The sequence below is a fragment of the Oncorhynchus mykiss genome, chromosome 5, assembly GCF_013265735.2.
Source record: "Oncorhynchus mykiss isolate Arlee chromosome 5, USDA_OmykA_1.1, whole genome shotgun sequence".
NCBI lineage: Eukaryota > Metazoa > Chordata > Actinopteri > Salmoniformes > Salmonidae > Oncorhynchus > Oncorhynchus mykiss.
This window is the reverse complement of record NC_048569.1, coordinates 76,646,870-76,659,183: the sequence shown is the minus strand read 5'-3', so window position 1 is coordinate 76,659,183 and position 12,314 is coordinate 76,646,870. Positions and strand designations below refer to the sequence as shown.

The following is a 12,314-nucleotide window of genomic DNA, read 5'->3' as shown; positions in this document are numbered from 1 at the left end:
CGAGCAGCCGATGGAAACAAGCCTAAGATCACCATGTGCAATGCCAAGTATCGGCTGAAGTGGTGTAAAGCTCGCTACAATTGGACTCTAGAGCAGTGGAAACGCGTTCACTGGATGAATCACGTTTCACCATTTGGCAGTCCGACGGGCGAATCTGGGTTTGGTAGATACCAGGAGAATGCTACCTGCCTGAATGCATAGTGCCAACTGTAAAGTTTGGTGGAGGAAGAATAATGGTCTGGGGCTGTTTTTTATGGTTCGGACTAGGCTCCTTAGTTCCAGTGAAGGGAAATCGTAACACTACAGCATACAATGACATTCTAGACGATTCTGTGCTTCCAACTTTGTAGCAACAATTTGGGGAATGCCCTTTCCTGTTTCAGCATGACAATGCCCCTGTGCACAAAGTGTGGTCCATTAGAAATGGTTTGTCAAGATCGGTGTGGAAGAACTTGACTGGCCTGTACAGAGCCCTGACCTCAACCACATCGGACACCTTTTGGATGAATTGGAACACCGACTGCGAGCCAGGCTTTAATCGTTCAAGTCCCAGCAGCAATGTTCCAACATCTAGTGGAATGTCTTCCCAGAAGAGTGGAGGCTGTTATAGCAGCAAAGGGGAGACCAACTCCATATTAATGCCCATGATTTTGGAGTGAGATATTCGACGAGCATGTGTCCACAAATATTTGGGACCATGTAGATCTGTAAGAGCAGGCAAATGCATTTTCACTATTGACCTATAGGGAGAGCTACAGGCCAACCTGAAAATTGTTGAACTGGCACTATCAGGTTTTGTTCAAGGTAAAAACAAATATACAAGTATGCCAATTTTCACGCTTCAAAACCAAATCGAACAATATGGCATTTTTGGGGAGCTTATTTACTAAACTATATATATATATATATATATATATATATATATATATGGTCATAGGCAATGGTTCCTCTAAACTGCGCGCAGCTCCCCGAGACTGCAATGCAGAATAAATATGAGCCTGCTAAGAGAAGCACGACATTGAACTAGTTTTCCTCGTTAACACTATCGACGTTTCCCTTTACTGTGTGATCGAATCAACGCAATATTAGCACATTTCAATGCAACATACCGAAGCAAAACGAACTATGCAAGACTTAGTATGTAAAACTAACTATGCAATATGTTTTATTGTAGGCGCAACGCATCGGAGTAGGATTCTATTACATTGACATGCATAACTCAGCCATACTCTACATAGACCGGTGCAGAATAACCAATATGGCTTGTTTTGAGATCAAAGCTCATATCCTGTTCATGTCCTTTTCTAGTTAGTGAGTTATTAGCCCAGTTACAGACAATTTGTTGTCAGTAATCGGGAGTGATTGCTTCCTACAATAATTCAAAACGTTTACATATCTAGATATCTTTGAAAAGCGAGTCTGGTAAATAGCTTTTTGTCTTCAAGTAGCAGTGTTGTATTTTGAGACAGGCTTGAATGAACTAAATCGCCAATAGGCAGACGGTAGCATAATTTGTCTGATTCTCCGTAATAATGGTATGGGAATAATAATGCATTTTATTTTGTAAAGTGGTTTCTTGCATCAAACACAACATTCAGTCACCTCCTTGTCTGAACTACAAGTAGATTAACAGGTTAATGTCAAGCCCTGCATGCTATTTGTTTTTCAAAAGTCATGGAATGTCATTGAACACCACACACTGGCTGCTATTGTAGACTGAATGATATAACAGCTTTTTCCGTGTTAAAAAGTTTAATGCGTGTATTTTATCTATTGTTTTTGATGGTTGGTCATTCTGGAAGGCTTACATTGTGATCAAATAGCCACAGTAGCCTACTTGACCAATGTAAGAAACGGTTGATACAGCCTCAGTGTTCACAGTAATCACGCACTGGAAGTTGCACAGAATTTTCATAATGTTCAAGTTAGCGCTCTACAGACCTGAAATTTACTAGGTGCCGAAATAATTATGGGAAATACGGTCACAGGCTACTCCTAGTGCATGAGGCGCAAGCCTAATTTATGCACGAGTGAAACAACTTATCAGTATTGATTTACACCAGGGAAGGTAATTACTTGCATGTGTGTGCAGTTATGATGCAGATGTATGATGTAGTCTGTCCTATGCAATTGCATGACTCTCGTTTCAAAATGTAAAGTTATTGCATGCTGGCATGGATCAAGGTAATTCATGATTTATATATTCTATAACCCAAAACAAATGAATTAATGAATTTAAACACAAATCAGATTTATTTGACTTATTTGAATACTGTATTGGAGAAGTTTAGCATCTGAATCCATCCAACCACCTTCCTCCAAAGTCAACATATGCCAATCTAAAGCAGATAAAAGTTATGCAGTATATGACATGTCTTTTTAAATTTGAGCCTTGTCCCAATTAATCAATCAATTAATCAGTAAAGTTGCCTTGTATAACATGTTAGTAGATTCTAAGGGATAGACAGCATTTGATAAAAAATATTCATATAAGTAGTATAATATAATAGTAGTATAATACCAACTCAAGGATTCTATAAGATGCTCAATATAATGTATTGTCAGAGCCACTGAAATAACTGTCACATACAAGCCATTGGCATTACCTGGACTGGGGGGCAGCATTGTTCACTGCAGGGAAGTCAAACCAACATAGCGTTTGCTGTACCTGTAGGGGGGCCATCCTTTCTAACCCCTGCCAGGAGATCTCTTTGACCTGTCTTTTCAACATGAGTACAGCATGAGGTACTTGATTTCTGTCCTGCTATTCAAAACATGCAATAAGTGCTGCATCAGAGTAAGAATGGGTTCAATCATATTCATTCCTTACATAAAGCCCTGGCCTATTATGTGCTGCCTCTATAACAACTGTTAAAGACAATAGTGTATGGCATCTAAAAAACTCTTTCCCAACGGGGTGTGATGAACTCTGTCACGCAGGAATAGGCCAGGGCTATCGTCTTTTGTTTTATGTGAGGATGCCTAATCCAGTGCCCACCCAAAGCTCGAACAAATATGGCCAGCACATTGTTCACAATAGCCGTGTTTTGTTAATCTTACACCTGGAAGCCCTCGACCGGCGCTGCAGAGTAATTGAGGAGAAGCCCAGCTAAATCTGTTATACTGTCCAGGCCGGACTCAAACCCACAACTCTGGCATTGCTAGCAACATGTTCAACCAACTGAGGTACACCTGACAAAACTAAACAAATAAAAACATGGAGACATTTTCATATATCAAATCAAAGGAGATGAATACAATAGTTGACCCACTTTGCAGTGTGTCAAGCAGAGAGCGGTGCAATAAACAACTCAATTATTCTGTATTATTTTAGCCCTACATGTAACAAAATGAACATCTGGGGACAATACAGTTTGAGCCATTACACCGCTAAAACAACTAATAGTTTTATCCCATCTCATTTCAGAAAGGGCCCTGCTGGATATATGAGCCAAGGTGGTACTCAAAACCAATTTAATTAACTATAGGTTATGGGCCTAAGTTGTAAAGCGATAAGGCAATTAATAGTTCTCCTCCCTTGTTTTCTTCTGTAGCTCTGTGCAGTCAACACAGTTGCACAAGACTCCACACAGTTCCGTATATATGGCACCCAAGTCATTTCCATGATGAATACTGTGTACTCTACTCCTTCCTGTTTGAGGCATAAGACTACGTGTCCTTGCTGGGAGGGCCTCGTCAAGCTCAAACCACAGCCTGGTACAGCCCAACTCCCCCACCTACTGAACAACAAGCTCACCCACAAGCTCAGCCTGGATCACTTCCAAGAGTTCTTCAACACCATAAAGACCTCCAGTAGCACTTAACTACTGTGTTTGGAACTGGAGCCACTGTAAATATATAGTTTTCTGCATTGTAGTGGCCAACTACTTGTATTCTTTATTGTTCTAAACAAATACCATCATGACCTCCAGTTGCGTCAGGTTACATACTGACTGCTGCTGGTCTACTGTCCATTGGTTCACCTCAGCTTATAAGAGAAGAGAGTTTTACATTTAACATTGCAACCCTAAAGGCCTGGTGGAGGAGGCACTCCACTTTACATGAGTTACAAGACAATAATATCCTAATGGAGTGGAAAATTCCACAGCTAATCTTTTCATGCGTATTAACTGATAACTGATTATAAGCAGATATTAAAAACAATTAAACTGCTTGAACCTCAGAACAGCCCGCCACTAGCTTGCGAGCTTCTAAGAAATACACACAAAATGTTCAAATACAATAGGTCATGGATTTCTGCATTAAAATATCAGTCTGTTTGGCTAGGTGGCAAATGGGCCAATCAAGTACCAATCGAGCAATGTATGTACTGATCGAGCAATGTATGTTGTCCCGAGAATGGAGAGTTTGATGAACTGGTGATCTCTCTTCTCTGCGTCTGAGGGCATTGTGTACATCAACAGGGTACGGATATCATCAGCCTGAGGAAGGAGGAGGATGCGGTAAGAGGGAGAGTTACTGGGTGATAAGGGGTTTCCCCAGCCATGTGTGTCAAAATATATTTGATGGGAATTATTATGAACAGACTACGTCCTTGTCAGACAGTTGTGTAACTAGAAAAATATAACACATGCATACATTCACTATATCTACCATTTTGAACAAAAAACTAATGACAGCTCTTGTTTATGTTGAAAATCAACATATGATACTGATAGTAACACTTTTCATTTAACATCTTTGTTACGTTCCCCAGTTTCTGTGTTGTGGTTTTGTATGTGTGTGTTGCAGGATGGCTTCATGAAATTCCCAAAAGCAGCTGATTGGTCGGCCCCAATGATGATTGGAGAGCTGACCCCGCCCCCTCGTCAGGATACAGGTGTATACCATTAGACTCCTTCTCCAGCTATATAAGCCAGTGTTCTGCTGCTCAGAAGAGAGCTGAGGGTTATATCATATGTTGGTTGTTTCTCAGAAAGAGATTTAGTATGTACTATGTTAGTTGTTGCTGAGAGAGCTGATTGTTATGTGTTAGTTTGTTGCTCAGAGAGAGAGAGGGTTTCTTTAATGTCTTGAGTTTTTTCTCAGTTTTTGTTGTGAAGTAGTTTGCATTATTCTGTTTCATTTGTTCCCAGGGGGGAAGGGGAAGGGGAAGGCACCTAGGGAGTGCTTAGGAAAGAGGCCTGCTGGCATACATAACCCGTAGTATTCACTGTCTTTGCCCACTAGGTAAGACCTGGTGGCATACATAACCCGTAGTATTCACTGTCTTTGCCCACTAGGTAAGACCTGGGCGGACCACCCCTTGTATTTTGGTTAGCGCACCAGGTGGTGCTAAGTTAAGTAGTGGGTAGGCAGGTAAGGTAGGAGAGGGGGATTTGATATTTACTTTCTTCGCTTTGGTTCCATCCAGCCCCTTTTCCCAAAAATTACCATGTGACAGAATAAATTCCTTGTAAACGGTACCATTCTCAGCCTTTGTCATTCCTACTCAAACCTACAGTCCCATACCCCTTTCACTCCACGGGGAGTTGAGTTGTAGCAGGGTGTTGCGTTCCCTCTAGGAAGAGGTGTACGTAACAATCATGTTATCTACTGTTAGCACTAGCAGAGAAAGGATGGGTATCGTGGCCAGATCAGGTGGTCTGTCTCTCCTGCTTCTTCATGATAGGGTCAGTTCTGTGGGCCAGCAGTAGAGCACACAGCAGATTACAGCCCTTCTGAGCCACCTCGTGGAGAGGGGTGAAGGCCCAGTTGTTGAACTTGATCAGGAGGGCCGCAATGTCCACGTGCTGTAGAAGAGAGGACAGGAGAGACTTGGCCATTTCTTCAATCATCTTTATTTAATATCGATTAATTATTGCAATGATGAGACCGTCAGCCCACCAGTCTTGACAGAGTCTAGCCTTTACAGACGTAGCACAGTTTTTATATAGCTGATACCAAGATTGCTTAGTCATTTAACCTTCCCATAAGCCACCTTGGTTATCTACACAGGATGGTATTTTACTTAGTTTAATAGATGCCAGGAAGATGAGGCATTGTTCTCAACTCTTCCAGGCTCTCTCGAGTCACGCACCACATCTTGTCTATAGAATGCCGGCTTTTAGGTTTTTAATCACAAAGATCAATTGTCAGCTTCAAGCCATCTCTAGTAGAACCCATGTCCTCAACACCCAGACTAGCTGCAGGGTGCTAGAGTGGAGGGAAGACCATACAACACAACATTAGCAGGACAGAAATATCTTACTGTTAAGTAAATAATTGTTACATATCCAACAAATAAGGTGAATACAATTTTTCCCTCAAGTGACAGCGAGGAAAGGAGGGGGAGAGGATATGATTTAACCTAATGACTTGCCCAAAATGTATGACATCCAAGCGGTTACATAGCTAGGCTTTCCACAAGGTCACATTGTGGGTGTTTTTCCATTGTATGTGCTGTACGGTTTTGTAAACACAACAATCACACAATGTCTTCTAAAGCCTGATGACACCTAAGCTGTTAAATATCCTAGGCCACAAGGTCACACTGTAGGTATTCTGTATCAGGTATGAAGGTAAGACGCAGATGCAGACAATGACGAATTAACAATGGTTTAATAATCCAACAGGGGCAGGCACTAGACAGGCAGGGCTCAGTAAACCAGAGGTGGGTACCGGACGGCAGGCAGGCTCAGGGTAGGCAGAGGTCAATAATCCAGAGGTGGGGCAATGGTGCAGGTCGGCAGGCAGAGTGGTCAGGCAGGCGGGCTCCGAGTCAGGACAGGCAAGGGTCGGAGAAACTGGGAAAAGCAGGAGCTGAGGCAAAACTGCTGGTTGACTTGACAAACTGGCAACAGATTAACAGAAAACATGTGTATAAATACACAGGGTATAATAGGGAAGATGGGCGACACCTGGAGGGGGATGGAGACAATCACAAAGACAGGTCAGACAGAAACAGATCAGTGTCAATTCTGTATGCATTGTCTGTTATAAAACCATATTACAAACCGTACAGCATGTAAAACGTCTTCAAAAGCCTGATGTAATCTTTGAGTTGACGGACCCTGTATTAGGCAGCATTATGCAAACGGATGAGGCCTCCCTTGTCCTGTGCGTTAATGTTAGCCCTTTGCTTCTGGAGATACTCTGCCACCTCCAGGTTGTTGTAGCCAGCTGAGGTGGGAAACAAGAGGAATGTCAAAATAAAACTGTCAGTCTGCCTTACAAAAAACTTTAAAACGCAAGATCTTCCTGTAAAGGCCGTCAAAGTAATAACACAGCTCCTCATTTCCCAAAGTCCCCGGGTTTGATGACCTGGCTGTCATCCTTTTATGCATTTCTGTTTATGAGTAGGTGTCTAAAAGGTGTGCTGTCCACATTTGCCTTGAAATTAATTGAATTAAATGTTTTTTAAAAACAGTCAGTAGTCTATTTTTATTTTCACATCCACATGAAATAGCCTAGCCTATGTTGAATAGGCCGAACAAAGCTATTCACAAGTTACAACATGGCTGATTGTGTTGTCTTCACGTAATGTCAACCAGACCTCTTTGAATGCAAAATATTTTAAATGATTAGTCAAAGTATATTAGCTCACGTTCATTGTCATGATCCAATTTGTGTCAGATAGAATGCACATTTCATGGCACTAGTATTCCACGATGAAGTTGCCGTTTCTGGGGCAAAGAAGGCTCGTAGTGTCAACGTCTGACACCTTGGGTTCAGACACAATAAGTTGGTTTGGAGTGTTTATAAGGTGTTTTAGCCATTTTCAGAATGCATTGAGTTCAATAGCAATGTTGACAACATAACATGGATTGACAATTACATCAATAACTCCAATAATCCATAAAAAAAAATACATTGGAGATTCTACAATTAAGGAAAGAGTGATAAAGGGTCCACATTTAAAAACCGAGGATCAACTCTTTTTAATGGTACAAAAAGTGAGTGACCAGCCATAGAAAATTGAGTTTACAAAAAGTGTATATTAGAGAAATGTTACCATTCTCAAATTCACAGAAAAGGCTCTGGATGCAAGTCTGACATCCAAATAAGAGTTATAAAGATATGTTGAATGCAATACATTTTTATTTACAAATGTTTGTAAAGTCATTATCTAGTCTAGTCATAATCTATTACAATCAGTGGCTAATGGCTATATCATAAATGTTGGCCCTACAAAACCTTCCTTCATCTACTTTGATTATGAGTTTTGTTTTCACATACACATGAAATGACCATGCATGACATACTGTACAAAACAATTATTCATGTTGAATAGGCGTAAGCTTTGCATTCATATTGGCTCACGTGCATTCACAGGTTATAGCTAACACATGGCTGATTGTGAAATGTTCACGTAATAGCAACCAGAGCTCTATGAACGTGAATTTATTTTCATGATTAATCTAAATATTTTAGCTGATGCTGGTTGTTGTAGTATATAGTACCGCACACTTATACTATCAGTGACAAGCGCGTAGTAATACAGGGTTATCATACAGTTGTAAAGTGGTTCTGGTCTTGAAGCTATCGATGAATGAACATGTAATCTGAGGTCAACTAAGTAACTTAATTTGGTCCTCTGTAGCTGTTGGTAGAGCCTTGCAATGCCAGTGTAGTGGGTTTGATTCCTGGCACCACCCATAAGTAAAATGTATGCAAGCATGACTAAGTCACTTTGGATAAAAGTCATTAGATTATTATTATTTTGTATTTAAAGTCAAGCTTCACTAGTCATCTATATACCTACCTAGTCAATGAGTCCTCCAGTCATACGAATCCACAACATGGTCCGGTTTCAGAATTTTGTCGAGCACAAACAACGGAGTTAACATAAAAACAGCTGCCAAGCTAAAGGGGAGAGGCTATATGGACATGCCTGGTGCCCAAATTGATGACTTATGTCGAATGGATTTGGTTCAGTAAATTGTCCTGATGAACCCTTCTTAGCTAGCCAGCAACAATAGCATGGTGCGATTTAAAACTTGTAAAAGAAAGTCTTTATTTCGATGGGCGAGGGAGAAATAACTTGCAGTATTGGATCACCATCTAGAATCTGGATGTCACAGTACTGCTGCTCAAAGGGGAGCGTTTGCCCTGCAAGCCGGCAACACAACAACACGGGGCACAGTGTGTCCTTCGCTCCTGATTCCCACCTGCTGAGCACTGCTGTCCTGCAGTAACTTAAGAGGGAAGTAACTAGATACTGTAGCTAATATCAGGCCAGGGTGACAGGCAGCTAAAGCACATCTGTTAATTTTGTAGTCCGATAAGTCCCGACTTCGGCAGACAAGTTTCAAATTCTCACTGAAGTTTCTAGCCACAAGCATGAACTAGCTAGCTGGGTAGGGCTCATCAAGGCAAATGACTGAACTGACAAACTAATCCTGGAGAACATCACATCCATGTAAACCCAGACGTCCCACCTGTCATACATGGCTGCAGAAATATTCAATGGGCAGTCATGGACAGACTAAAAAGATCACTGAATCAGCCACTGGAGGCTGATGTCATAGGATAGACCATGTGACAGAGCCCACTGCAGGGTATGCAGTCACAGAGAAGATTGGGAAACTACGAGTTTGCTTGGATCCCCACGACCTGAACAAAGCTGTTCTCCGGAAACACTACTCCATCCCAACTACAGAGGACATGCTGAGTAATCTGATTGGAAATATATTCATCATCTTGGTTGAAAAGGACGACTACTGGCAGGTGAAGCTAATCAAAGAGTCCTCACTGCTGTGTACATGTAACACTCCATGGGGACCATACAGGGTCAAATGCCTACTCTGCAGGATCAAATCATCCAATAAGTGTTCCAGCAACACAACTGTGACATATTCAGAGACATCGAAGCTGTTCACACCATTGCAGATGACATGATCATCGCTGTAGCCACAGAGCAAGAACATAACAAGATACAACATGTGATGGAAAGAGATGAGCAGGTCAACGTGACATTCAACAAGGAGAAGATAAAGTACAAGGTGAGCACTGTCAAGTTCATGGGCCACGTAATTACACTAGATGGCGTGAAAGCAGATGAAGGGAAGGTGCGAGCAATAGCTGAAATGCAGCCAGCTGCTAACAAAGCAGCACTACAATGACTGCTGGGCATGACAAAGTATTTGACAGTACATCCCTGATGAAGCATCACTCACAGCATCACTACGATAGCTGCTACGCAAAGACATGGCCTGGCAATGGCAGCACGAGCTCCAGGAAGTGCTGAAGAAGCTCAAAACAGCTCTGATCCCTGCTCCAACACTGAAATTCTTTGATCCACAGAAACAACTCGTCATACAGGCCAACGTATCCAAAGACTGAGTAGGGGCGTGTCTACTGTCTACTACAAGAGGGACGACCGATCGCCTACGCGTCAATGCACAAGTAGAATAGGAGCTATTAACCATTATGTTTTCTACCAAAAGGTTCCACCAGTATGTGTATGGGATGAAAGTGAACGTACAGTCCAATCACAAGGCGCTATAGTCCATACTCAAGAAGCCACTGGGAATAGCACCATCCAGACTCCAGAGGAAGCTCCTCCAGCTGCAGAGGTAGGACCTGAACGTATCCTACACACCTAGGAAAAACATGCTGCTCGCCGATACGCTGCCACGAGCGGTCGTGGAGAGTCAACACACAGAGACTGATGAAGTCACAGACGAGAAAATCATCTACACTCTGGAGGCAACAGACGCCCTTGATGAAGACATGCTGAAACATCTCAACGAGGCAATACAGAAAGATGACATTACAACTGCTACAAGGTTCACGGGAAAGGTTGGCCACAACAGAGAAATCAGCTCAACCCAAGACTGTATCAGTACTGGTCAATCAGAGACACAGCAGCAGAACAAAACAGAGTTCTGCTTGCAGGAGACAGAATCATCATTCCCAAAACAAGGAGAACAGTCATGCTACAGAAGCTTAACGGTGCTCATCGAGGAATGCAGCGCACAAAAGCTCATGCCAGGAATCACCTGTATTGGCCTGGAATGACAAGAGACATCGAACAAATGGTTGAAATGTGCACCACATGCCAACAGTATCAGCCCAAGAATCAGAAAGAGCCGCCACTCTCACATGATATTCCAGAGTTCCCTTGGCTGAAAGTGGCTGTAGACATCTTCAAGATCAGGGGTTAGTCATACCTGTTGATTACATGACCAAGTATCCCAAAGTGATGAACATTAAAGACAAAACAGCACATACAGCCAATCAGCATAATGAAGGGAGTGCACCCTAGAAATGGCATACAAAGCACTAATGGCATACCAAGCAATAAAATTAGAAGCTTTACATCAGCCTCTGGTATTAAACTGACTCATTCAAGCCCTGGCTAAGCACAATCGAATGGACTGACTCTCCCCAGCACAGGTCCGCATAGGCAGAGTACTCAGGAGCACTCTTCAAAGTTCCAGCAGAGTCCACCAACATGCAATACCACACCACATGGTATCCACACAACGCTACAGCATATACTGTCCAAGAGTAGCAACACAGTCTCTTAGAAGAAAAATATAAAAAAAATATAAACAATTGGAACCAAGACTTAAAAATAACTGATACTGGCACATGGCATATGAGGGTGCAATGAGATAACAGGTGGGTTGGATGCTACTTTTCTAGTCAATCATTTTGAAAAAAATTATACTTAAAACCTGTAAATCAACCAATCCTCCATCATTAACACAATGGAAAGGCCAAGTGCTTTATTGTCCGAATGTTGAAAGTGTGTGGGCGACATAGAGAAATAAAATGGTGCAGTTTGAGACGGAAAGGGATGCGGGCGCTGGAGATGAGGTGTTAGCAGGTGAGTCTGGACAGGGGTGATGTTGTGGATGTTTGTGTGCATTTGTATGTTGTCATTTGTATGTGGGTTAATTAAACCACTACTATAACAAAGGTGCAAAACCACTCCCAGAGCTCCCAGAGCTGCTACCAGGTGCTACAGTGCACATGGAGTGTCCACAAGGATGGCATCCAGCTGTAGTCTTGGCCCAGACAAGTGAGCCATGGTCTTACACCATCGGATCGTTATTAGGTCAGCAGTAGACGCAACATGAGATACCTGAGAAGCACACCAAGCAACACAACGTGTACACTGACTTACATTTCCAGAGAACACAGAGCTCTCATCCACTACAAGCACCACACACACCAGAAATGGCAAAGAAATCAAACCACTGGTAAGGTATAAATCAGGTGTATTCTAGTGGTTAGAGCGTTGGGCCAGTAACCGAAAAGTTGCTGGATCAAATCCTCAAGCTGACAAGGTAAAAATCTGTCGTTCTGCCCTTGAGCAAAGCAGTTAACCCACTGTTCCCTGGGCGCTGTGGATGTCGATTATG

The 12,314-nt window shown here is 42.3% G+C and overlaps 1 long non-coding RNA gene across 2 annotated transcripts; it reads right to left on the bottom strand.

The window, feature by feature from the left end:
• Window positions 1-2,285: 2,285 nt before the first annotated feature.
• Window positions 2,286-11,564, bottom strand: LOC110524594. 2 transcript variants are annotated; one of them, XR_002473614.2, is made up of 4 exons: window positions 8,705-11,564; window positions 6,963-7,122; window positions 5,251-6,793; window positions 2,286-5,197 (listed from the first exon to the last, which is right to left on the bottom strand). It is a non-coding gene; the product is annotated as an uncharacterized LOC110524594 (long non-coding RNA). The 2 variants fall into 2 exon arrangements; XR_005051862.1 differs by lacking the exons at window positions 2,286-5,197; window positions 5,251-6,793 and adding an exon at window positions 6,844-6,860 and having other exon boundaries at window positions 8,705-11,499.
• Window positions 11,565-12,314: the final 750 nt, after the last annotated feature.